The following is a 25,822-nucleotide window of genomic DNA, read 5'->3' as shown; positions in this document are numbered from 1 at the left end:
GTACAAATTGACTGCAAATGCAGCTGGACCACAGATCTACAGAATGACACTTAAGTATCTATTGCCAAGCAAAGTGGCTTTAAAAAAAAAAAAATGTGTTAGTTACAAGAAAAGATGACCAGCTTTCTGGGAGCTCTAAATATATAAATTTTTAAGGGAATGATTTAACTACTTAACCACATATGTCCAATTTTAGGAGGGAACCCATTTGTCAAGTTGTAGAAAAAGTGCCTCACCAGGTGGTTAGTTGTTAGGAGAGGAGTAGCATAGAGTTTACAAGGTGAAGTAAAGTAGGTTTTTGTTTGATTGCATATTTTCTTGCCTTTTAAATAAATTAAAACCAATTCCATATATGAAGTATATTTTGGCATTGCCCAAGAAGCCAAGGCATAAACACTGAAGTGGGGAAAAAAGACTTTTTGTACAGGTCTGACTGAATCTTACCCTTAATGTAAAATAAAGCATTTATAGAACCTATAGATCTACATTTCATAAACCACTAAAACCAAATGTTCATAGCTCTACTTTATAAAAGTACAAGACTTTGTTGTTAAGACTTAACAAAGCGAGGCAAGGGTTTCATTTGCTTGGTTTCAATGCCAAAAACCAGAGGATTGTCTTTTATAAATTTTGGTCTACACTTGGATTTGATTGGATTTAGTTTTTTATTCTCAAAGCTTGTCCCATCTATCTTTGAAATCTTTCTAAACCTAAAAAGTTATAAAATGAAGATGACCCCCCCCCCACACACACACACATTTTTAAAATTATTTAAGAAGGGAAAACTCCAAGTCAAATTTTATTAAAGATTACTCTCTAGTGTGACCAATAACCAAGAGTACATACAAAGTGTACTAAAAATTTTAAGGCTAGAGCACAGACTGTAACAATGACTATAGACCATTAATCTTTTTTTGAAATTTATAAACAGAAGTCAAAGAAAAGAAATAGGGTCCAACTGGAAAGGTAACATTCTGCAGGTCTACCATCTAACAATTAAGATGACAACCAAGCGTGGGGGGCAGGCAACAGGACTATAACCAATGTTCTAGCTGCTGAAGTCCTATTCCAATGCAAACAAACAACATAAAAACAGTAAGAACTGAAAAAAAGAAAATCCTGTTCACTCTGGCTAAAGACCATTTAAGTGTGCGTAATGGGAAAGAGTTTAAAGAGAGGAAAAGGCAGATTAGAAGTTAAGCCTGCCACCTGCTGTTGAATGGAACTTGGATAAAGACCACTTACTTCTTGAAATGTTAACCTAGAATCTGAAGCGCTTACCCTCCAGAATTAGAGCAGGGGGTGACCTATAAACCATATTAAGAAGAAAAGAAAACCACTGGTATTCAAAACTAAGATGACAGATACAAAGTGACATTCTCATCAGAGTTTCACTAGAAATGAAAGAAATGCTGCTTCGTGGATCACTCAACTAAAGGAAGAGTAAACTTCCTCTGCCTTTTTAAGGAATTATCCAGACAATTCTATTACGGCCTCCAAAAGTATCCCTAACTTTAGAAACTGTAGCTTTTGGAAAGAAATTCTGAATGTAAGCACTGTATGTGGAAATAAGTGAAGATGGATGAACCAGTTCATGGTACTGCCAGAATGCTAACTTAACCAAGTAAGAATTGTCAAGTTTGGCTCTGGATGTCCCTCCAATTCCATCTGTGATACTTCACATATTTTAGTGCATGTACCTACAGCGTTCTATAATAAAATAGGAATATAATCAACTTTTAAAATATATTTATGGATTTGACAGAACACACACAGTATGCTATTCTACTAGTCATACTTTAGAAGTGAACAAAAGCTGCCACCCAGGAAGCAGATCTCTGTTAAGTGTTCTTACCATGCACACATGCACACCCCCACATACACACATGGACACAAGGAAACTTTGGGAGGTATTGGCTACATTTATCACCTTGATTGGAGAGAGGGTATCAGGTGTTCGCTATGTCCAAATTCATCAAATGGTACACATTACATATATGCAGCTCTTTGTATAGCAATTATACTGAAATAAGGCTGTTTACCAAAAAAATGAACAAACTGCCTCCTACGTGGTTAAGAACAGAAAGTCTAATTAACTCTAACTATGATCCAAGAAAATGCACGCAAGTACACATAGTGTGTCATGGGGAGAGATGATGCCAGGGAAACAACCTTTTTTAATGCAGCTATCTAATTAAGTGTGTTCTGGTGAACCTGGATTCCTTTTGTGTTATGTTAGAGGATTTGAGCCAGGGTCTCCCCAAACCAAGCACAAGATTGTAGCCTAGCCCGTCCAGTTCTTGCATACCTGAGATCCTGTGACTGAAGTGACCAAAACATTTAAACCAGCTGACGGTCACTTGATCCTCACACCCCCCTATTTAGTAAATTGCTCTGCTTATCAACTTGAAGATTGAGGTGAACATTTTCTGAGATGTTCCTGCTCAAGAAGTTCGTTTTAAAAAATTACGTTCCCTGCCAGATAATTCTAGTCTGAACAGGCCTAGGAAGGGATGGAGTTGGCACAAGATCCTAAAGCAAGCTTCTAAAGGCAAAACCACTCACAGCCCATAAAAACAGACTCAGACTAGTTTTTAAAAAATATTTAGCAATTAGGCACATGCCTTTAATCCTTCTCAACGAAAACCAAAAAATTTCAAACAATTACTGGATGAAAACATGAATCATTTTACTCATTAAAAACACTCAGAGAAAAAGGCTAGTTTTCACCTAAGTAACAGCCTTTTTGTGGACAAGTTCCAGGAATTAATTACACTAAATCCACAAGCAAATGTATCACTGTCATTCTCTCCCTCTCTGAAAGAAATCCCAAAGACATTCTGCTCATATAGTGTCTGCACTTTGCATAGTGAGGAGGGATTCCTATCAGCGAGGGAAAAAAGAGCCAGAACAATTTGCATTCTATCAATAAGCTAGAAAAAGTAAGAGTATCAAAATAAGTTGATTATTTTCTCAACCTGAAAATAAAAGAAAAACCAGTCACCTCCCCTAAGAATTCCTGACTTAAGTCTTTAATTATAATTAACCCACTGCTGTTCTAACTACTACTGGAGTTTGTCTACATTTCTAAATTGTTTCTAAGCCTTGTGTTACTGTCTAAAACCATCACATGCACCTAATACTGGTTTTATTTATACAGGTTTCAATTATAATCAGATCTCCACCATACATTCGCCACCGTACAGAACTCCTCTGTCCCCGTGTGTCCTCGTGGTGTGGAGCTCTTCATTTAGTCTCCCCCTTGCCTTTCCATCCATCACACAGTGCAGCTGGGTGGAAAGTGGAGCAAATATTTGGCTTCCACATAGTGCTCACTCAGCTCCTCTTTTCCCACTACTGAGCCCAGCTCAAAGTGACTCTCCCAGGGCGCTGAGGGGCCTTCCCAGAAGCCCGTGGCAAGTCAGCTGCGTGCTACTCAGGGGCGGCTCCCTGATCGCTCAGTCTGTGCCTCAGCAAGGAACATAAACAAAACTGCTTTTAATTACTTGTTTATAAATGTGTGTCCTTACGAGAATGTGAGCTTGTTGAGGGTAAAGGCTGAGTCCTATTCGTTTGAGATTCCCCAGGTACTAGAACAGCACGCTGGATTTGGTCAATTATCTGTCAAATGATGAAATCCGAGTGAAGCACCTGGCACACTTGATACACTTGAAAAAAAAACACCCCAAAACTGTGGGGAATATCTCCATTTCAAAAAATTCTTAGATTTCTTTATCTTTCCAGTATCACTTGCTTCCCACCTTAGTTTTAGGGTACCTGTATATAAGACTTGTGGGTGCTAATACGACCAAGCTATTTGTCTTAAGAGCTAATGTTCCTATACAAGCTCATGTCACACAAAAAGAAAAGCCTCCTAGCTTGTTGCACAGATGAGACCATAGGCGGGGCTCAGGAAGGCTATCCGTAAATGAAAAAAATCAAAACAACTGCACAGGTCATAATGGGGCAGGGGAGAAGAGCAGGAGAATAGAAGAACATCCATATGCTACAAATTTTTTTTGGTTTTGTTTTAGATGGTTTTCAAATAAACTATATTGTAATATCGTTTTTATTGGAACACGATGAAATGTGGATTCTACTTGTGTAAAAAAGAGAAAATGGGGAAATTCATTGCGATCTATAGAGAAAGACTGTTCTGATATGTATTAAATGAAGGAAAAGGAGAACGCGAACACTTTTTAAACTTCAAGGGCCACGACAATTCTTGACAATAGAATATCTACCCTGACTCCTTCTTCTCTCCTTATTGGCTGATACTGCCTCATGCCTATGTTGCAGTGGTTTTTGACAACGTATGATTTTGTAAGCAAATTTCAGTGCTTGGAAAAATTCTGCCAACCTTTCAAATCATATTTAAAAAATAACAAAGAGGAAAGGACCAAGTTCTCAGTTTACAAATGGAGATGGATTTTTGAGACAGTCTACAAAATAGTCTGGAATGTAACAAGAAAACGGGTCAGTGAAGAGGCAGGCCGTTGCAGGTAACAAAGAGCAAGGAGGAGATATGTTGGTCAATGCAGCTAGGGAGAAAGTGGTGTAAGAGAAGTTCAACACCAGCCACAATACCGAGACACCCATCAATGGGGCAATAGTGACATGGGCAGGCACTGTTAATTAGGTGGTAGAAGGTTATCAGATGAAGGAAAGCAGAAGGGAGGGGAAGGATACAGGGGGTGACTCTGGGGAGTGAAAAAAAAGTTAGAAGAGGTGAGAATGCAGAGTCCAAGAGAAAGGGAAGATTATTCATAGGCCTAGGCAAGTCAAGAGATGAAGGAAGGAAGTCTTTCTTCCTGTGCGGGGTGAAGGGAGCAGCAGTGGCAAATTTTATCACTAGGTTGAAAGGGGAAATAACAGAAACAAAACTGCTGTTTATATTGATGGTTAAGTTAACACAGGAGAAATCTGGTTCCTCTTTCTATGAGTGGAGAATGAGGTCAGGAGAGGCACTTGGCACTAAAGGATAGTGCAACCTTGGAAGGACAGGCACAAAGAAGACAAGAAAATATGCACAGAATATGCCCTTTCATATCTGCAAGGGACTGGTTCCAGGACACGCTCAGACACCAGTATCTGAAGATGCTCAAACTGCTTATATAAAATGGCATAGTTATTGCACATGATCTACACACATCCTAGATCATCTCTAAATTACTTATAATACCGAATACAATGTAAATGCTATGTAAGTAGTATAGAGTATTATTTAGGGAATAATGGCAAGGGGAAAAAAAGGACATATTCAGTATAGACACAACCAAGATAGGTTTAACTACAGAGTACAGTATATTTTTTCAATTTGAGATTGGTTGAATCTCTGAATGCAGAACCCCCAAATATGGAGGGCTGACTGTATACATGTGTGTGGAGAGTAATCCGGAGGAGCATGAATGGCAATGTACTGCAGGAATAATTTTCAGTTAAAAAAGAAGGGCAAAACCTTCTCATTTAGAGAGAACAGTAGAGCACAAGGAGCAAAAAAAATGAAGGGTAAACCTCAACTTAATAAGAATATAATGTACATGAATCAGTAATACCAGAAGAGCAATGAATCTTAGAGCCTGATGAACAATCCAAACCACAAGGCTGAGCTTTCCTGGGGTATTTCCAGCCTGTGGGTCACCTAGAGATCCTATGTAGATATGACAATTCAGGAATGATTCCAATTCACACAAGTCCAGAACTGTGTGGCCCCCCTCCCACCTCAACATCCCTAACCTCATGTTTGTTCTCCTGTCTCACATCCCTAGAGTTGGTAGGCAATTGCATCAAAAAACTGCTCAGCTTTCTCACTGATAATTCCTATTCATTCTAACATTCTATCTCTTATAAGTCCTACCCTGATTGTTAAACTCTCAACAGTCTGGAGAACAGACTATAACAAAAGAACATGTGCTGATTAATTATTTCCATTTCACCCCTATGAAAACCTGCATAGGCCACAGAATGGATGATGGAATAAATGGACATAGTTAAAAGGGCAGACTCTCCAGGATTAGGGGTGAAAAAAAAAAATGAGACATTTCTTCTACAGTGTTTTATCCTTAGAAATAACCTTACAATCTCCCTTATTATATCCTGTGATTCAGGTTAAAATAAACCTAAATGAATTGTAAAATCATGAATAAGAACTTCAGAAACTTGACTCTGAAGACCCAGTCAAGAAAACAAGTCACTTTTTGTTTCAGATGTGCCAGTAGGGACAGACAAAACTCTCAGGAAAATTGTGATTTCACCAATATATCAAAGAGCAGGTGACAAAACAGCATTTCCCAAAGTGTGATCTTTGGGGTATTAAACAAAGAGATGACTCATGAAAAACATTTCTTTGAATCCATTAAATTTGGAAAATGTGGTAGATGTACCATGTACTTCTCTTGAAGTTTCAATAAAAAATAGAAAATGCTCTGAAAAGTCCTGCAGGAAAGAAACCTATTTAATGTTGTTCCACCCACCTTTGTCGGAACTATTGTCTTCACAAAGCGACTCACTCAATGCCACGCCATCAGTGATCAGACCTGACGAGGGTGATATCATGTAGAAAATGTCGACACCTGCTGTGTGGAAGGTACTGTCCAGCTACCACAGGAGTCTTAACCATTACAACTTTGTGATGCCTGTGGTTGGGTCATTATCCATTTACTGATGGGGAGACAGGACTACAGGGGATCATGAACACCTTATATAGAAATGGAAGGAACTCTAGTAATTTCCTGACAAATTGATGAACAAGATCCTGGCCACGCACTCAATGACATGAGTTTGAGGAAGCTGTACAGCGTAGTAGGGAGAAGAGTGACCTATGTACAAGAAGCTCTGTGATCTATTTCGTTTGGCTTCTCTGGGTTTTAGTTTGCTCCCCAAGCAATCGAGGGTATAATTTGATCTCATCTATAATGGGATCATTAAGATGGTCCCACAAAATGAGGTTTATGAGAGTACTTTTAACAGTTTTTATATACTGTGCAAAAAGATTTATTTCTCCAACAATGGTAGAATTGGTGGATGGTATTTTCATGTCTTATCTTTGCAACTTAAACCCTGTTTCAGATGTGTTAGCCATCATCATACAATGAGTACTAAACAGTGAGTGAGTTGTGTTTAAAGGCAAATGCTTATAAGCCAGACAAGCAGCTGGCCCCACACTGATGGATAAAGATACTTCCTGAACCTCTTGTTTCAATGCCTTAGAAACAGGAGGAACTAAAGCAATCACATCTACTATGTCCACTGCTTAACTTTGGTTTCTCATCTGTACTGGAAGCTTCTATTTCTATACCTAAAACATTAAAATCTCATCAGATTCTTTTCTAATAAATGAATTTTTCTGACAAATAAGGGCATTTTTAAACCCTCCACCTACTGTAATAATGATTGCTCCACGTCTTTTTTTTAATTGAAGAATAACACACAATAAACTGTACATATTTAAAGTATACAATTTATAAGTTTTGACATTTGTATATGCCCATAAAACCATCACCACAATCAAGATAGTGAGATGATCCACCAGTCCTAAAATTTCCTTGTGTTCTTGTAAAATCCCTCCTTCTTGCCACCCCTAGTGTCCCTAACTTAAGCGACCACTTGTCATTATAAATTTCTTTGCATTTCCTCTAATTTATATAAATGGAATCATAAACTAACTACTTTTTGCCTGGCTTCTTTCATTTACTGCAGAGTTATTCATGTTACTGACTATCAATAGTTCAGTGAATATCATCATTGAACAGACCCCACCATATAGGTATAGCCACTACTTGGTGACCCATGAACCTGTTGACAGATATTAGCGTTGTTGTCAATTTTTAAGTGACAGATTATAGAACTTCCATAAACATGCATGCACAGGTCTTTGTACAGACAGAACTTTCTTTTCTCTAAGAGTGGAACATCTGAATCATATAATAAGGGGATAGCTAGCATTTTAAGAAACTACCCACTGTTTTCAAGAATATTTGCATCATCTTAGAGTTCCACCTCAATGGATGATAAGAGTTCTAGGTCCTATATAAACTTTCAACATTTGTGTGGCCAGTCTTTTTCATTGCAGTCATTCAAAGAGGTATATAGGGCTCTGTCATTGTCATTTTTTGACTTACACTTCCTTGATGAATAATGATGGTGAACATTTTTTCATGTGCTTGCCATTCATATCTTCTCTGATGAAGTGTCTATTCAAACCATTTGCCCAGTATTTGTGTTGTTTGTGTTCTTGTTACTGAAAATTACATTAGTTTTAATAAGTGGTGCAAAACTGATAACTAAGAACTCAATCAAAAATGTATGACTCGGGCCTCCCTGGTGGCGCAGCGGTTGAGCGCTGGGTTGCGAAGCTGCCCGCAGCCTCTGCAGTGTCGGTTCGATCCCCGGCTGCTCCCCAGCCACGGGAGGAGGGCCCCACGTGGCGCGCAGACCTCTCCTGCTGCCCGCTGCTCCCCTCAGCAGTGTACTTCGGTCCTTCTGCCAGCTCTACTCCCTGCTCTGGCTCTGGTGAATTCTCTCACCCTCCCGCACTTCTGACTGTACCCAGTGCATGTATAAATAAATAAATATTAAAAAAAAAATGTATGACTCTTGGGTTTACCTAAGAGGATGAAACAATTCAGTCATTTTCTGAAACCTATGCTGAACTCATTTATGGCAAAACTTGTAACGCATTTAAAGCTTGAAAAAGATTCACCTTTTTTTATCAGTATTGCTAAGTCTACTAAGTTCAGAACTTAATAGATAAACAAAATAATCGTGTTTCCATGTACCCTGTAGGTACCTAAACCACCTTGAGTATTTCCTCAGTGCATTAGCTAAAATCACCACTTGCTGTCCCTGAACCACATTCCACACTCTGTACTAATTATATTCAAATCCTGTAAGATTTCATTTTACCAAAATAATTTCTTATGTCAAACTTGTGTTCACATTTGAAAAGTGAATGAAGGCCAAAACTTCAATGGCATTGGTGGTGCAAACAGTAACAGCTAAAATGTGATTTGCAAGCATGAAGATTCATTCTCTTTTGGGTTCTGTAGAGTAAGGCTAGATTTGAGGGCACCTACGGGCTTTCCTTTGAGGAAAAGCAGGCCTCATCGTGCTGTGCAGGGCCATTGGTTCACAGCTCAATTGTTACAGTTGATGTGGGTTTCCTTTTAGATGCCTGGAAAATGACTCTGCTGACCACATCCACATTCTGAAATACTTTTTGAGAACTTGTAACCAAACTGCAGGAACTGACTCATTTTGCAGTGCCCAACCAACACACCATCGTTCCAGAATAGACTCCAGTCAAAAGCAGAAATATCAAAGTCTTATAACTTAGGCAGTAAATTGTCTATTTACATGGGGGGGAGGAGGGGGAAATCCCAGGACACATGGGACAAAACGGCTAAATCCCCGGGACATCATCTGGGACCCGCCTTAGCAGAATGACCAAACAGAACATTCTAATCCACAGAACATTCTAATCCTTAAAGCTAGAAGGTAGAAGAAGGTGGAAAAGAGACCTTTATGTCTGACTCTATATTACACCTAGGAAGTGCATTTAGTTGAAAGAAGTATGCAGGAGAATTTGGAGAAGATGGTGTCTTGAATACCCATCGCCAAATTCCTCACTTGGTAAGTCAGGAGCATGTCCCTCATCTCCCAAGAGAAAAGCAGGAATGGACTCCATGTTGAAGAGGCATAAAAATAAATGAGGCAAGGGTGCAAGGACACCTGGGCTTAGGACCAGAGTTGTGCTGCCCCCCTTATCCTGTTCTACATCCTTGTCTCTCCACTCCCAACATGGCTCTTCAAGGAGGTCAGCTTCCTCATGATGTTCCAAATTTCACGCCCTCTGTGACTGCAGAATTCCTACCATGGGTGAAAATGGAAAGGAGCAAAACCAGGCCCTTCTCCACAAAACACACTATGTTCCCAAATTACTAATTTCTCCTCCCCACAAGTGAAACTCTTCATTCTCAGTCAGTTTCAGCCAGAGGTGGTGAGGAAATCCGGTCCAGTTGAACTAAACCATAAATGACAAAACCAATAACTATTTTCCGCAGGTGGGTGCCTGGCTAAGAGAATATTAACTAATTAGTGTAAAGTCAGACCAGGTGATTACGAACTAAAGCTCAAGTCTCAGGTAATGTGAAGCAAAATAAACCTGGACAATGCCTGCCAATAGCTAGCAAGACCCTGTTAAGCCCAGTATGTTTTCAGGCCTGGTTATGTGGTCCAGTGTCAATAAAATGATGTGTATATACATTTGACGTCTGCACTCACAAATGTCTGTCTCCTAACACAGAAACTCCCAGATGACAGAAATTGTACATACCTTAAACAAAATGTAAGATTCTAATATCACATTACATTAAGAAAATGACAAGAAGCTGCAATCCACTATGGCAAACAACTTTAAGCAATTACAAACACATTTTCAACACAAATGTAAATGAAGAAAAGTTGATAGAATCCCACTCCTCCCAGCTGGTCAACTGCTTTTATTTTCCCATGCTCCCTTTCTGCCTGCAATTCTAAAACGAGTCCTGTCACACAACTTTGTAACCTTTATCCAACAGTGACTTGTACAGAATTGGAAGAGGGAACCTATAAATGGACTAAATGAACGTAAAACTAAAAATTAGCGAAAAAAAAAAGATTCATTAACATAGTTACTTAAAATAAAACCATGCAGTTCAACATTCCAAACTGCTTATCACTGAAAATAAAGTCAACATAGACACGCTCATAGAAAGTGACTTTTTGGCAAAAATGGAAAACACCCCACTGCTAGATGCCTAAGTACTCCATACCTGGCTGAGGGGACGTGACAGGAAGAATTACCCACGCTTTTGGCTCCTAGCTTATAAGGAGTTAATAGCTTATCTCATCTTTCCTTATCAGGGTTTTCATATCCTAATCATTTCAATGACAAAAGTAGCAATCTACCAGAAGAGAGCTCTACTGAATTACACACACTCCAGGTACGAGGGACAATGGCTGGACTCTCCAGGATCCCTACATACATCTCCTACCTTCTAGCAGCTTCTAAGGCCAACAGAATCTTACCCGATCTGCCATTCACTAACCCCCAGACCTATTTTATTGCTTTCCTCCTTGCTCACTGCTGCACACTCGCTTCTTCTCTGTCCCTTGGACATACTAAGCTGGCTTCCACCTCCACTGCAGTTGTTTTGATTTCTCTGCCTGGAATTCTCTTCCTCCAGACAGATACCCTGATGGCAGTCTCCTCACTACCCACGGGCAAGTCTTTGCGCAAACACAACATCAGAGAGGCCTTTCCTGCCAGCCTTGGATAAAGCAGTGCTTCCCCGGACCCCAGGGTTCTCCCTAACTGACTGACTGGTTTTCTTTTTCTCCACAGCATCTACTAATGCCCAGCATATATTAATTTGTTTGATCACTGTCAGTATCCCCGCTCCATGTGAACAGGGACCTTGTTCACTGCTGCATTCCCAGATCGAAAACACCATCTGGCATGTCGTAGGTGTGCAACACATTTTTGTAAAATGCACATTTCCCACAAGACGTCTTTGTCTATTGCTCTGTTACAAGCTTATGAGGTCTAGTTGGCACTTGGTACAGTTTTTATTAACACCTTATCAAAACACTCCATACTTCAAGGGCCAGATGGACAGGAGCTGTAGCAGAACATCTCCCCAGTAATAAGGAAACTGTGCAGGGGTGTGGGGAGACAGAACTTTATACTCTACCTGCTCTCCATGAATAGAAGACAGGGGAGAGTCTTTTAGAGTATGGATGTTAAATAGGGAGAGAAAGGTGGAAATTCACTGTCTTCACCAAACTTACCCGGAATAATCCTTATTTGATCTGGCTCAGAGAGAAGAGTTCTGAGATAATGAGCCAACCTTCTAGAGTGTGAATGATTTTGTTTTTCTGCATTAGCATTGCCTTCTATTAGGTCACATAGACCTACTCTTGATCCAGATTTCACATTTCATGCTGAAAGGTAGAAAGCATTTTCACTGCCTTTGCTACTGTGGTCAAACCTGTTTCAGAAAACAGACCAAGTGTGTGCCATGATCAAGAGTTTGAAGGGTCAGTTATGTGTTTTTCAAAAACTATGGGAAAGGACACCCAGTTTTCATCTCAACTAAATCACAACTAAAGACAAAGATTCTGTCTGCTTTAAAGAAGAGTATTCCTAACTGCAGCTTGTGACAATGAACATTTTTTTAAGTATTAGTAGTATAAACCCTCCTCCCTTTTCTCATCTCTCAAAAAGCAAGGGTATCCCTCATTTTTCAAATCTTTACTTAGAGATCATTTAAAAACTCACAATAAACTTAATTGAGGGCAAAGCAGGAATTCTGACCTCCAAACGGGTTTACGTCCTATTTCAAAATTATTTTCCAAGAAATTGCTGTCTCAATATTCTTTAAACAGAGAAGCAAAATAAAAATTCAGGAGCTCTTAGATCTTATTTACTAACACATTGTGTACTACGAGTACTTCTTCTACTACCTTTAAAAAATAGGAAAGAAAAGCCATTTCTCTGTACTTCTTTCCAGTCACAAGACTTTTCTTTCCTTCCCTTTAAAAAAGCAACCCAGCTGCCAAAGGAAAATGTTTGAAGACTTTTATGAATGTTAGTCTGTGAAATGTGCCTTGTCTCAAAAATGGCAAAGGATCAAACAAAAGATGTAATCGTTGGGGTGAAAAGAACAAAGAGTGAGTTTGTATTTACTCCTCTTCCTTCCCCTAATGGACCTTCACCTTGTCCTTTCTTTCATCTGTCTGCAGGTAGGTGTTCTCACATTGATCCATGAGAATATGGATAAGTGAATGAATGAATGAATGAATGAACAAATGAAAGAAAGCGGCAGGACTACTACATGCTCCTATAGGCAGGCTCAGTTCAAGGCCAAGGGATTTTTAAAAGATTTCCAAGCACTCTGAACCCATGACTGGAGTAGCCTGTTCTCACCCTCTAAGTTCTCAATCTACATGTGAAAAAGGAGGCCATTCTTAATGTGAAACCCCTTTTTCATATCTGGAAAATTAATTCCTCATTCAACACAGGGCTTTATGTACATGGATGGATTCTCGAATGTCTTTACTTAGAAGTTTTGCCTCTCTAGAAAGTACCCAGAACTAAAAGGAGATAAAGAAGGAAATATTAGTAGTAACAGATTCTTATTCATTTTGCTTTTCTATGGATTGATACTGTGCCGGACAGAAGAATCCCCAGAAAGGTTGATGAAAGTGCATCCTAGGATCCAAATGCTCACATACTTTTCCCTTCCACCCCCACTTTCAAGTGAAAACATTAGAGAGAAAATAGGGGAAGTTACATGAGTAAATTTGTTAGTACATGAGATCAACTGAAAATAAGGAATTCCCCTTCTGGACTGCAGTGGCCTAATTAAAACTCATAAAGCTCAAATGACTAAAACTGCTCCAGTTGATCTGTGAAATAAGAAGCAGCAAAAGTCAATTTTGTATTTCAATATTGAGAGAGGCAGGTCTGAAGGACGTGACACTTTGCAGAAGAGAAATGAGAAGACCATTTCTGAGACTTTCAGATTCAGTCAACTTTTATTCTACTTTTCTACCAAGAGTCCTCAGTGTCTATCCTGGCACCAGCCTATCTGAATTTAGAGTCTAGTTCCACAACTTATCAGCAGAGTGGGCCTAAATAAGTTCTTCTTTGTGCCTCATTGTCCTTGTCTGTGAAATGGGCATAATAATTGTATTATGTATTATTATTAATAATGGGTTCTTAAGAGGATTGAACAGGTCAATTTGAGTAGAGTACTTACGACAGGGCCTTCCTAGCTCATGCTAAGTGTGTACTTAATGGCAGCCAGCCCTGTGATCACCATTTTGCTTAATCTGACAGGAGACTAGACATGTAGTTTAGTGTGGTGGTTCTATAGGCTTTGGGATCTACTGAAGTCTTTTCCTAAAAGAACGTGGGATGGGAAATTTGATGTGTTAAGCTCCCTTACAGCAGGGACCTCACTCAGCATGTGCTTTACATGTTATCTTATTTCATGCAACAGACTTGTGAGCTAGTACCAATGTCCCACTCTCTATGGCTAAGGGAAATAGATGGGGTAGCTGATTCTCCTAGCAAGGGTATAGTGAAAAGCTCAAGTAGATTGTTTCCAGAGACTGGGTTTCCCAGGGTGCAGACACTTCAATGGATGCCATACACAGGCACATGTTTGGGGTCATGGTGACCACAGTCGCATACTTAATACTCAATGGAAAATATCCGGAAGTTTGGAGATTTTTCTTTAAGGTAATTAGGACTTTGAAGGCTTTGATGGGCCTGTACAAATTCACTCACTTTCTCCCATTTTTAAGAACTCTAGCGTCATTTTATACATTATCACACAAATCCTATAATTGGGAAAAATCAATGGGTTTTCATTTTAAAAGGCTTCCCCATTTGCTTTAAGGAGAGGTGGGAAAACTAGGCTTTCTTCCAATCACAGCACCAACAATGGGCTTTGTACTTAAGCTAGTTCAATTAAAGGTAGTTCCTAAAACATAAAAGTACTTTCTTTTGTACGTTCTCCTGAATTATTTCACAAATACCCAAAGATTATATTCATATTTAGCTCCATCTCCTCTCCTGAATAAAGGCATCGGTACTCCAAATTCTGATGGCATAAAACAGTTTTAGAAAAATAAATTTTCATGGCTGTGAACATAAAAATGGTAACTAGTAGTAAGAAAAATCCAGTGGCATAACAAAAGTCAATCTCTAGAGCAGCCTGAGATTGAGAGGAGGGAAAGAGTTTGAAGATGGAGATCAAAGAGAAATAAATGTAGGACACCTTTAAATTTGTTCACAGATAACATTACTGCTAGTGTTTCGCTGAAATGCCAAAGAAACATATAAGTAAAATAAACAATATGTCAGACAGATAGGTGCTAAAAGGAAAAATTAAACAGGGTAGAGGGACAGGGAATTTGGGAAGTGGATTAGCTTGGAATGAAGCTTTTTGTATGCCTAGAAATATACAGGCACTGGGAAAGACACTGAAAGAGACACTTCTATTACGGTCTTTTGAAAAGCGCTAGTAAAAGTAACCTTTTGTGGGTTCGGAGACAAGCAGCTCGACCTCCATAGGCTACCCAATTTCCCCAAGGCCCTTGCTTTGTCCCAGTGTGGCCCTCACACCAAGGAGCTCACCCCCGCCAACGTGACCCATGCCCTCTTCAGAGCCCAGACCTCCTGCTGGGTTAAGAGTCCAGAAAATGTTTACAGAAATAAATTTTTTCCCAATCTTTAGGATAAGTCCCTTGGAACTAGGGAAAGTGTTATTTCATGTGTCTGCATTTTTCAAGATAAGGAACCCAGGCTGACTGTTGACAGACATCAATGCTGGGAATAGTGTGAAGATATTAAGAGCCACTCAGACACTTGGAACTCCCAGACTCCCACCCAGAAAGTTCTGTCATAAGCAGTCCCCAGTGGATCCCTGGTAATGACTATGGCGGTGATGTCATCGGCTTTTGATGACTACAGGCACTGGGGACGAGGAACAAACAGTTGAACCGTCCCTCTGTCACAGTCAAGAGTTCCAGTGCCACATCCCCACAACTCTCTTATACCTGAAGCAGCGTCACGAGGAGCAGACGAGCTCGACTGCTTGCTTTCAAGTCACGGCTTCACTACTTCCTGGCTGTGTCATTTTGGGCAAGTTGCTTCACCTCTCTGTGCATCAGTTTCCCCATGTAAAATGGGGATAACAATCACATTGGTCATAACCAGTTTTTGCAAGGATTAAATAAGTTAAATATATGTAAAGCGTTTTATACCCAAACACAGCTATTGAGTTCTATGTGACAGACACTGTTCTAGATGCCAGTGGTTTGTTTAAAGCTCCTGACACAAAATAAGAGCACAAAGCACGTCAGTAATTAGGGCACCATAAACCCTTATCTGACACTCACATTGATTATTATGATTATAACTGTTTTATAAAGGCAATAAGGTGACTCTTCTAGCTATATAAAACCTTAGGGAAATCTGGTACTGCAGTCCATGATGAAATACATTAACATTTCTACAGTAAAACATCCAAATATTTGTACTACGTGGGAAAAGTAAACACTATAAATAGACTCACATCAGTTCAGATCAGCATTTGTTGCCAAATATTTTACATTAAAATCTTTTGGTTTTCAGAGCATTTTTATTTCAGAAGAGATGGTGGACCTATTATTAAGTAAGAGGGAAAACCCACTGAAATCTTCTTTTCCTTTTTAACTGCTAGAGGTGGTAATGGCCAAATAATTAGTCAAAACCATTTAGGAGTAGAAAATAGGAAGCCCTTCAGGCATGGAAAACCCACAACTGCGTGATTAATCTATGCCAACTATTAGCCCATCTATCCCTACCCCCAACACAGTATGCCGTAACATTCTCAGTCAGCCAGTTCATTTTTATAAACAACAGATTTCAAATAATCTTGAAGGGCTTTTAAAAGTAATTTTTAAATGCAGGGTAAGATACTTACGTTGTACCACTATCTTAATAGTACAACCATGTGAAATGACAAAGAATTGACTTAAAACATGTATCTTAGAAGACTATAGTCTTCTCTATAGTCAGGCTAGGTGAGACAAACAAATGTTACATCAAAGGGGTAAACTAGCCTGCTACCAGAGAAACTTTCTCCATACTGCATTTTAAGGAAATATTTGCAGTTCTTGAAGAGCAATACAGTAACCGGTTCAAGATGTTCTCACTGCTGCTCAGCACTGAATAAATGATTTGCACAAACTCATGGAAACTGACTTCTCCCGCCTCTTTATTTCCCCCATATGTTATTTATCTTCCGCAACTTTTCTGACCCCATCCCATTTATTTTATAGCGAAGTATCACTTTGTTTAAGGCCCATGTTTACCACTCCCATGGCGATCTGTACACAAAGGCAAGTTAGGAAGACATGAAACGAACAGATACTGATGTTGCTTCATGGTTTTTTCCCCTTCTCATTATCCTCCTACTCAATGAGACTGTAGTGGGAGGTCAGAATGACATTTCCAAACCGAGAACTTAATGCTACATTTCAACATCCAACCCCTCAGTTGTCATAGGAACAACATTATGGGGCTTGGCTTATCTAGGTTCTAACAAACAGCCACTTGTTTCACTAGCAATTAAAGCTCCCCCCTTCCAATCAAATACATATATACATAACATACACACCTCAAAACCATTTAATTAGGCAAAGCTGCATACCACACCAAAAATTTAACAAACAGGCCCAAAGGGAAAGTATTTGTATTACTGACTGTGCAAATGCTATTCAGAGAAATTATCTTGATGTCTGTCGACCTGATTCCCATCCGTTTGTGGCTTCACACACCCAAAGACATTAGGGCTCCACTAATGGCTTTTAACAGAGCAAACAAAAATATTAATATGCTCATTAACCCACAACAATGCTTTTATCTTATATGCATTTTTAAAAATTAATAAATTGATAAAGAGCAAATAGAATTGAAAACATGAAGATGAGATATATATACTTTATAGCATTTAGTGTTTCAACTTGTTTCAATAACATTTTGGTCATTCAGAACAATGACTTCTAAATGAAGGAGTAAAACCTAAAAAGTACATAAAGGCTTTTTTCCATGAAGCATTGCAGTGCTTAGCCAGATTATTAAATCATCATATTTATTGGAGGACCTGCCTTGATATCTGTGCATACCTTGCTTTTTATCTATTTATTCAAAAATAAATACTTATTCAGAAGTTTTGAGTTATTACTCTGAGAAAAATTATCTTAAAAGTTCTCAAAGTATATAAGGGGGATAAAAAAGATCCCACTGGATTAATCTCCCCCTTCTCCCCCCTCATCCCACACCAGTGCCAACAGAGAGAAACTGAAATATTGCTACCCTGTTTTTTTATGATACATCTTCTCTTTCAAGTTAAGGATTTTAAAATTTCAAAAGTAACAGAATGGGGATCAAAATTTCAAGCTGCAGATTCAATTTTTAATTTGGCTTAAGGTACTTAAAAAGAAATAAATATTATATCTTATGCAACAAAAACTTTAATTACATATGTATATATATATTCACATTCACAAAGGGAGCTCACAAAAGTTACCTATATAACTGCTAACAGTTAAAGGACAGTTTTCCACCTGATTCTATATAAGTAGTAATCACATGATTGCGTCTGTTGACCAATAAGAAACTGGTAAAAATCAGGTAGTTACTCACCATTCTAATTTTATTTTCTTATTCTATTCAAGTTTTCTAGCACAATCATTCTCTTAAGAAGCCAAATCAAAAGTATCAGTCATTCATGCCTAGTATAAAATTGTGTTTCCTTACAGTTCATGAACAAGAACCTATTATATATAATGCAGGTATTCAAAGCCTTATTATGTTTTTCTGAAATTTTCAAACATAGGGGCAGCTCAGATTCAAGATTGGAAAACTGAAATTAAGGTTGCAAAGACAGATAGATGCACAACAACAGTAAGAACTGCTAACCACAATCTCTCAAAATACAATGAACCATATAGAAATAATCAACCTTTTGCAGTACTAATAAAATCAAATAGAACAATCTTAAAATTCATAACACAAATGTGAAAAAAATACCATCTTAATCTACCCTTTACAATCACTAGGAAATGTTTCTCAACCTTTAAGTGTTTCTTTAAATGTTTCCTAAAGTTTAATGATTTAAACTTTCATTTTGCAAAGTTCAAACTAGAAACTTGACACCCTTGGGTAGAGGGAGGGAAAGAGGAGCAAGTTAAGTAATTCTGAAATCATCCCTTCAAATATCATATACACTATTAAGACTAAATGGAAATTTCTATCCATGGAAAGCTAATGTTGCAACTGTACTAAACAACCTATTTGATTTTTTTTGCCCCGCCACCCCAAGCACCTAAAATGAAAAAGAGAGGAAAGCCGAGCTAGTTGTATCACATATATTTGGTTAAAGTAGTTATAATCAGCTCATCAGCTCATCTTCGTTAATTACCTGGCTTCTTTTCTCAGCCTTTGAGCTAGATTTTTGGAGTGCTCCTTTTCAAGATTCCTTACTCTGTTTATGTGTTCTCTGGTTCAACATAGTTGTTAGGGGTCTGTGAACAATTTTATAATTCCCACGCACACCATATGATATCTATTAGGGAGCAATGCCACTTTTTACTTACCAATTCTGGATAAAGCTGTATTTCCTGGTGACAGAATGCTGCTGCTTCCGTTTGCTAAAACCCCCTCTTCACAGCTTGATAAATCTGATTATAAAATGTCTTTGTTCCAGATCACACGATGCACTTTTCCTACACAAGCTTTCTAAAGAATTATCTGCATTTCAGTCCTGTAACAAAATGAATAAGAACAAGGGAGGGGGAGAACAGGCAGTAAGTCCTCACAAGTTCCTGGCAATGCTTTTTAGCTGCATTTTTCTGAGTTTAATCAGTAAGCTATATTAAAGTGACAGTTACCAGTTCAGGAAGTCAGAGTTTGAGCAAGTCAGTCACAACCAGTTTGGGTGTCTTCCACTGATGTGCCGACCCCAAGGAAGCAGTCATTTGGTCAAATATCACATGTGGCTGAATCACTGGACACCGGCCATCCCCTGCCCTTTCCCCCGCCCCCGTCGAACAGCAGCCCAGGAGGAGAGTGGCTGGACTCCTGATGTGGGACCTCTTATAGGGACAGCCAATTAGCTGCTGACCAATCGCAGGCAGCACCTAGTACCTAAGTCACGTGACAGGGCAGTCCCTATGACTGCAGGATTTCTGAATTACTGGGGTTACACAAAGGACACTCATTCAGGAAAAAAGAAAAAAAAGCCATAAGCCGAAACAGAAAACGCCCAGGCTGTGACAACTCTAGTTTTAAAACAGGGAACACGCGAGCCTCACAGGCAGAAAGAGCCACAACCCAGCCAGGATGGAAATCTCAGGAACTGCCTGGTATATACTAAAAACTAATCCCGAAGCAGAGGCTGAGTTTTACAAACCCACTTCAATGACAGATCCACCTCCTCTACTTTCCCCATCCTTATCTATTATATTCTAAACTTTGTTCTTTTAAAAAGCTCCAGTGAGCCTAAGCAAAGCCACAGTAGGAAAACGTGTAAGACACACGAGCCTCCTTCTCTTCCCATCCCTTCGAAATACCCAGAAAGGAAATTCCGTTTGCTTTGAAAAATGTCATAAATAAAATAATTTCTTTCAAAACAGCTGCATAAATCAGGAAAAATTCAATCTTGTCAGGACAAATATATATGGTAACTACCAAATCAACTGTTTTCTTTGTCCGTCTCTCTCTCTTTCTCTCCTGTAATCATTTTTGACTGTTGACATCAAGCACATTCTTGCCTTGTAAATGAGAAGCCCCTCTAAGTTATTTTTAAGCCCCAACTGATTTCTTAATTATTTTTGACATCCTAGAGAAATTTCGAGTGTGAACACCCCTATCATTTCTTTGATGACCCCCAATGGTACTTACAAATGTTCTTTGTTGAGCCATCCATTTCTCCCCCTTCCCTGACATCTGAGTCCAAGACATAGGCTCAGCTTCATCCTTCAAACCCAGAGACCCTATTTTGATCCTGCAAGGCTGCAGCAGCTCCTTCTCCAAAGCCAGCCTGGAACGCTGCGTGGCTTGCCATGCCCAATTTATGGAAGGAAGCGTATGTCAAATAAACCAGGTGATGACTCAGACTGCCTCCCCCAGCCACATTTTCCCTAGAATGGGAGGGTAGGATAAGCGCAGCCCATTTGGAGGTGACTCAGTTTTATTAGACTGGTGATTGTAGTTAATCTGACAAGCTCACATTTTTCTTTTATAACTTGTACATTGCAGGAGCCGAATGCATGTTCTAAATGGTTTCAAAGAATTGGATATAAGTGAGAAAAATTGCCAGATTATTTTTAAGAGATGACAAGGCCTCTTCCCATATATTTAAAACTAGAGAATCATTCCCTGAAAATTTCACAACTAAGGCAAACCATACATTTGAGTTCTCAGGGCAGCAGCAAACCTATTTTACATGTTTAGGTCTACGGAAAGCTTTCAGCATGGAGGACTCAGTCTCATTTTGTCCTCGAGACCCAAGTTTAAGTCTCTAAGTCTGGGGTCCACGTGGCAGGTTCTTCAGGAAGTGGTAAGGAACAGGAGGGCCAAGTTGAAGCTTTCACTTTTACATTTTCCTCCAATTCACACTCTTAACGTGAACTTCTCACAGAGAAGCACACGCACAATACAAGGACATGAACCACACACACACAATCTGTTCAGTCCTTTAATCTCAACCTGCCCCAAACCTGCGAAATAAAAAGTGGCAAATTATCAAATGGCATCTGTGAAAACTGCAATTAAATAAATTGACAGCCCTAAAAATCTTCCTCCTCAGTAAAAAGTTTACTACTAAGATGGGGGTGGCATTGCATGGAATAAATTGTTCCCAGGTATTACACAGACAGGAAGAATGCAGTAATAGGAACTGCAATTCTCCACACACACAAAATCTGGAAGGCTTGTTCTGAGCAGTTTAACTACACTTATCTCTTGTCAGCATACTTCCTTTCATCTTGAGCAAAGTCAGCAACTGCTTGGACCAAGTCTTGACATTTATTGCCGATTATGCCCTGATGGACAACTAATTTTGTTGTAACAGAAAATACATTTTATTTGTATAATATGGGAAAATGTTCAGATAGCAAATTTCTAGTTTGGTAGCTAACTTCTAGATTGTATAGAAAAGTTATATAAATACTCCCTGAAACAGTGAAAAACAGCAAAATCAGGAGTTGACTAATCACTGCAAAAGACTCCCTTTAGGGTTTTACTGGAATAAACCCCAATTAAATTTACACAGAACTATTTAGATGTGCGCTTCTAAATTACGCTTTTGAAGCCTTTCTCTTTTAACAATGCACACAGATCTCTCATTTGGTTATTAAATCTTAATATGAAAACTTCAACAGGGACGTATTCATCTAGCCAGTGACTTTTTGTGTGTAAAATTTTACTGGCTTAAAGAAAGTTACCTCCCTATGCTACATAGAAAACATGAAATCTATAATTATAAGGCTTTCAATGGAAATAAACATAGACTACAATAACAATACTAATAAAATCAAACACTTAAAACAAATGATATCTTAAGGAATCGTAACATTGTAAAAGCCTGAAGCCAGGCTTGCTGGGATATGAATCCTGGCCTGCTATTACTAGCTGTGGCATCTGGGTTAAAAATTAATACATAGATCCATGATAGTTATGCCTGTAATTACCGCATATGGGTGGCTATTCTATCCCCACCACCCAACCTCTACCCTTTTTGGTACTCTTTGCACCATCTTTTTGAAATAATACACACCTTGGGGTTTGCTGGCTTTCCCCCCATTATGTTACCATCTGTCTCAGAAACTCTGTCTGGATAAAGACAAGTTGGAGCAGTTGTTCACCCTCAAACAACACCCGGACTACTCTTCTCTCCCTGAACATTTCTGCATGACAAAAATATGATTACATATAAAAAAAAAAAAAAGAATCCTATCACTATTTTACTAAGATGACAAAGTCCATTCTTTGCCTCCCAAAGTTTAAGTAGTTAAAATATTTGTTTGGTTTTACAACTGACATCCGTTGGGGTCTTTCCCCCCAAACTTCTTGGAGTTTCCACCCAGTGTGTAATTGAACCAGGTCAGTAAGGGCAATCAAGACCTTCCATTCCAGTCAGCTCAGATGGGTCAAGACACCTGAACACAGCAGCTAGAAAAGGTGAATGGGTCAAAGACTGGGGAGAACACTACAATCCTGGTCTGAGGCAGAGCGCTGTCCTCAACATCAACAGATCCAGAAAAAATACCAAAGATCTGTTTATTTTCTTCATAGGATCATGACATGAAACTGTAACTTTTTAAGATTTATTTATTTATGCATACAAGAGCTGGGGTACAGGCTAGAGGTGCAGGGGGGTGAGAGGATTCACCAGAGACAGAGTGAACAGACAGAACAGGCAGATTGACTGAAATACACTGCTGAGGGGAGCAGCAGGTGAGACAGGAGAGGTCTGCTGCACCATGTGGGTGGCTCCCTGGCTGGCCGGGGATCAAACTTGTGCTGCAGAGGCTGCGGATTGCTTCAAAGTTCGGTGCTTAACCCCTTGCGCCACCAGGGAGGTCTGATGAAACTGTATTATAGTTACTTTAAGGGAAAAGCATGGAGGAGAGGGGAGGAGGGTGCAAAGAAGAAAGCTTAGCATGCATTCTCTTCCACGTTGCTTTTCATTACGAAATATTTCCTAAAGGAGAAAACTACTGCGCCATGTATTTCAGTACATCTGCCTGTTCTGCTCTCCACTCTTTCTGGTGAATCCTCTCACCCCCTGCACCTCTGGCCTACACCCCAGTTCTTTTATGCATAAATAAATAAATCTTTAAAAAAGAAAAAAAGGAGAAAACTACATGGATTTCCATCTGAAAACTATATGAAGACGTTCAAGCATCCCACAAACCCTCAGTAACCAAAGCTAGTCATTTCCAGCCAGCATAGAACACACTGAAGAATGATAAAAAGGACAGCAACCAGACATCCCTGAGTAGCAGGCACACTTTTTAAAATATGGAAGGAACTCCCTAAATAGGGTGCTCAGTGCTGCTCCGGGAGAGAAGAGTAGTCCGGGTTTTGTTTGAGGGTGAACAACTGCTCCAACTTGTCTTTACCCAGGCAAAGTTTCTCAGACAGATGGTAACATAATGGGGGGAAAGCCAGCAAAACAGAGAGAAGGTGGTTAGGATTACAAATGAGTATTTGGGGAAAGGCTTGATTCCATTCGCCTCCATATGGAAGCAGGGTTTGAAGACACAGAGACCTGATCGGCACATCAGTTAAAGGCAGGTGTGGCACTCCAGCACAGAGCTGCCACACCCATCCTGAGAGAATTTCTTAAGTAACCAAGGATCCAAGTGTGTTGGGCTCCCAGGAACCAGCACTACAGCTCAGGGTGCAGATAGACGGCTGGTTTCCAGTACTACTTTGGGACTATCACCTGTAGAGACTGGGAAAGTGACTTCATTTCATGAACACTTTCGTTCCAGCTGAAAGATGGAAACAAATGAGAAAATTCAGGAACAGAAATCATCACCTCAATAATGTCTGCCACCACCATCAGGTCACTAAGGGCGAATTGTTACCCCCAGTATCAATTTTCCAACTACTTGGGGGGAGGAGGGTGGAGAACAGTTTTAGGATTCCAAGTTACATTATTCATTAGAAGGATGAAAGGATGAAAAAGCGACTGTACCACCTGCTTCACAATCATACAATCTTTGGATAGCTGCTAGATTCTTAATTATAACCAAAGTGCCCCAACTTTCAGATCAGAAACTTAGTTTTGTATACAATATACGTAAGATTGCCAGTATTAGAAATCTGTCATAGAAACCCATCTATGTGGCCTTGTGCATCACAGACACACAGACAAACCGTGTCTACACTTACATAAGACAACTTGAACCTGATCTGATTCCTCTAAGAGGGCTTGCCTCCGTGCCATGTTTCCCATGTTATGTAAGTCACTGCCTTGCCTGTCTTCCTGGAGTGATTTCAGATCTAAGCAGCACATTTCACTCAGAAAAGTTTTTAGTAGTTGTTTTCTTTCTCCACCCATTTTAAAGAAAGAACTGACTCAGATTTCTGATGGCAACGCCACTGGGTGGGCGTGGGCAGGGTGGGAGAAAGGGAGGAGGAGGAGGAGGAGGAGGAGGTAGGAGCCAAGAGCTGAATCACAGCCATGTGAGTAATCTAAGGCTTTTTTTTTTCTTCCTAAGGGTATGAATCAAATTAAGCTTGTTTTGCTGTGGGTGAAGGAAGAGGAATATAATAGCGTGAATCAGAGCAATTATCAAATATGCAGCACTCACTAAAAATTAATTACACTGTCTTCTCTCACATGTGTACCCGAAGATGCCAAAGAGCTTTTGTTAATCAATATAATCTTTTAAAAAATTCTGAAGAGTTTGAACTTGACTCTCACCCTCTTCCCTTTAAAAAATTTCCTTGTACACATAAACTTCAGAAACAGGAATTATTTCGGCACTTCTGTGTGATAATCTTTGGCCCTTGGAGATAAGTGTGAAAACAAAGTGGCTAACACTAGAGGGATACGAGGCTACACGCTCTCGAGCCATGCATGCTGGAAGCAAACTATTGAGTTCATGAAAACAGCTCTGCAGAAATGAACTGAACTTCCAAGAACATTCTAAGTGAATGCTGCCTGCGACAACAGATATAGTGAAAAAGTATGCATTCCTTTCGTAAGAGTTTTTCATATGAATAAAGTTGTCCTATAAAGCTTTTGAACTGCCTTATGCTGAAATAAATGAATTCTTGTCATTTAACAATTTACTAAGACTAACATTGAGAAAAGGCTAGATGAAGACATAGAAAATAAGCTTTTTGGAATTGCAGAAGAACATAGTTTGATTATTTTGTAGCTGGAATGCATATCTAACCCGACTTAAAGAAAGACACGTCCTTTTCTGTTTTAAAATCTAATCTATTTACTAATTCATGGAACAGAAATATTACTATGGGAGAAAATTGCTTCTAAGGAGAAAGACTCGAAAGACAAAATAATATTTCTCCAGCAAATCTACTCATTAAGAAATCCAGAGAACATTTTTTGAATAATACTCAGGCATATATATATATATATATATTTACCACAACATGGCATGGGTATTCTGTAAATACGCAAATATTCCTCATGAACTTAGTACCTTTAAAGAATATTCCATACACAGCTCAAAGAGAATAGTG

At 39.3% G+C, this 25,822-nt stretch overlaps 1 long non-coding RNA gene across 5 annotated transcripts in view; it reads right to left on the bottom strand.

Moving 5' to 3' along the window:
* The window catches only part of LOC119246206 (uncharacterized), an 84,991-nt gene that overhangs the window by 1,185 nt on the left and 57,984 nt on the right, over positions 1–25,822 (bottom strand). For 4 of the 5 annotated variants that reach the window (XR_008552015.1, XR_008552014.1, XR_008552017.1 and 1 more), the window contains one exon: positions 18,814–19,361. This is a non-coding gene — a long non-coding RNA (uncharacterized LOC119246206). Of the gene's footprint in view, positions 1–18,813; positions 19,362–25,822 lie in introns of those variants that run through there. The other variant, XR_008552016.1, reaches the window with a different exon arrangement.

This window comes from Talpa occidentalis, unplaced genomic scaffold, assembly GCF_014898055.3.
Source record: "Talpa occidentalis isolate TD23 unplaced genomic scaffold, MPIMG_talOcc4v2.1 talOcc4.15, whole genome shotgun sequence".
NCBI classification, from domain to species: domain Eukaryota; kingdom Metazoa; phylum Chordata; class Mammalia; order Eulipotyphla; family Talpidae; genus Talpa; species Talpa occidentalis.
This window is presented reverse-complemented; position numbering and strand designations above follow the sequence as displayed.